Raw genomic sequence first — 2,692 nt, 5'->3', positions numbered from 1 at the left:
GGGGGGGGCTTCCAGTGACCTGGCGGGAACCAGACAGTTGTGTCGTGTAACGGTAACCAGGCTCAACGAAACGAGAACGACACCTCATTTCAGGACAAGGGCATGTAGCACCAACAACACCGCGTGGTTCACAGATAAGAGATTCTCATGGTGGAGAGGTTAAGGTGTTTGCCTCTCGTTTAATAGGTCCCGGGTTCGAATCCGGAAAGCGATGGAAAATGTTCTCTTTTAAAATGTTTTCCTTTCGCCTCCTTTCCTGCTCACTAACCATGCTTTACCGTCGGCTATCGTCTACACTTTCTGCCCCCCCCCCTTCCCCTTTTGCCTCCTACTGTGAGCTCCTGACTTTTTCTGCAGCCTTTCTACATCTACTTCTCGGCTCCTTCTTATTGCTCTTTCGTCCACACCCCTGATCTTATGATATGTAAGATCTAGCATCTAGCCTTCTCTGACAAGGGAGAAAAATCTCAGAGGACCCGTGTTCAAGTTGCGCACGTTAAAGAGCCCTTGGTGATCCAATATCGATCAGAGTAGGCTTCGGCTGCCACCCGGGCAAAATTCAACATTTCCTATCATCTGAAAATGTTTAAGGTGTCGCCGCGCACTCATATGACCTTATGCAGTGGCGAGAGTCGTAAAACACTTATCAAAAGAGAGAGAGAGAGAGAGAGAGAGAGACAGACAGACAGACAGACAGACAGACAGAGAGAGGAGAGAGAGAGAGAGAGAGAGAGAGAGAGAGAGAGAGAGAGAGAGAGAGAGAGAGAGAGAGAGAGAGGGGCACTCTTTGCTATTCTTATCTTAATGAAAGTTAATGTATTCAAACCCCTTGTTTTAGATTGTTGAACTTCAATTCCCAACTCAACGTAGATTCTAACGTTAAAAAAAAAACAACCCTTGAGCCCCGATAAGCCAACGGGAAAAGAAGGTATCATGTTCTGATAGTATGAGAGTATCAAACTCCGGACACCGTCACACTCCAGCCCTCACTTCCACAGGAAGAGGCTATTTTTAAGGCTGGGCATGTACCGGTTCTCTGTACCGGTACCGGATCCGGTACCACCGTAAATGGTGTCAGTACTGGTACCTCAAGGCTTCCAGTGCCGGTACCTGGAAGGTTCCGTCACCAAGGGTTTGTTTGTTTGTTTGTTTGTTTGTCTGTTAGTTTGTTTGCTTGTTTGTCTGTTAGCTTGTTTGCTTGTTTGTTTGTTTGCTTGTTTGTTTGCTTGCTTGCTTGCTTGCTTGTTTTAGAGCTATAAAAAGGTGACGATACAAAGTACTAGGCACAGTGAGTGACATGCTCTTGGAACTAAAGCTCCGATTCCACACAGCCCATGAATCGTGATAGAAGCATGGCGCCTTCAATTTCCATGCCTGGTGTCCCTTGTTTGAAGCCATCACCAGTTTGTAGGGCATAAAAAATGTACTGGCACTCCTCCGGTGTTTTGAATATTTATGACTCTCACGGTAACTTTATTCATGTTTTTTAAATCTTTATGTCAGCCTTTTTTTATTGACTCGTGACTTCCACTGGCACTTACAACAGACCGTAGAATAAAACTCTAAAAAAGAAAGAACGTAGTTGCACAAGCAAAGTGAAGTTGGTTGCCAACTATCGCGGCGGGGCGCCCATGGAGTATAAGGTTGTGTAGTGCTGCCCTAGTTTTTAAAGAATTTTTTTAATAGCGTAAAGCACCTGTTAACAGAACTGTTTTTAAAATTAAAACCAGAAACAAGCACTTGTCAAATATGCAGAGTAGCAAAAATTCTGTCACAACCCCCTGAAAAGTACAATTACTCGTTTACTATTCAAGATAGCTAAGTCCAATTTGACCCTCATGATCTTCATTCATTGTCTGCAAACACTACATAAAAAGAATTCGCCCACTTTTTTCCTTATTCAAGGGAGATGATGTTATTCACAATAATGTAAAATTGTTCCCGCATCCGATCCGGACGTTGGGGATTGCCTTGTTAGTGAGACAACGTCCTGGGCCTTCGGCATATTATTGTAGGGTGGCCAGTTCCTTTCCACGCCGCCTTTACTTCCCCAACTGGAAGTCAAGTACCCATTACTGCGGGGTGGGTCGGAGGGGGCGAAAAAAATCCGTGTCCGAACGGAGGCCGAATCCGGACTTTCTGCTTCGAAGACGAGCGCACTGAATCGATAAGGGGTTCTCGAGGTCTCTCATTCAATGAGGCATTTTTCTGCCAGCTTGACAATCTTCAATACAATTTTTTTGTTTTTTAACTCAACACCTTGTATACCCATTTTAAAACGCACAGTGACTGCTATGTGAATTTTACTGGGAAAATATTGATCAAAGGCACCCAAATTAAAATAACAAGGAGAAGATGGAGATGGATTGGGCATGTTCTGAGAAGAGAATCAGACTCTATTGTATAGACTGCACTCCACTAGACACCCGAAGGACGTCGCAAGAGGGGCAGGCCCAAGGTGACCTGGAGACGCACAGTAGAGTCTGAAATGAAGTCCTGGAAGCATTCGTGGGGGACGTTTACCAAGATGGCCCAAAACAGACAGAGCGGGAGATCTTCTGTTGCTGCCCTAAACGCCAGATGGCGTAATGGGTAGTAAGTAAGTAAGTAAGTAAGTAAGTAAGTAAGTAAGTAAGTAAGTAAGTAAGTAAGTAAGTAGTAGTAGTAGTAGTAGTAGTAGTAGTAGTAGTAG

This window comes from Aplysia californica, unplaced genomic scaffold (genome assembly GCF_000002075.1).
Source record: "Aplysia californica isolate F4 #8 unplaced genomic scaffold, AplCal3.0 scaffold00159, whole genome shotgun sequence".
NCBI lineage: Eukaryota > Metazoa > Mollusca > Gastropoda > Aplysiida > Aplysiidae > Aplysia > Aplysia californica.
Note: the sequence above shows the minus strand (reverse complement) of the source record.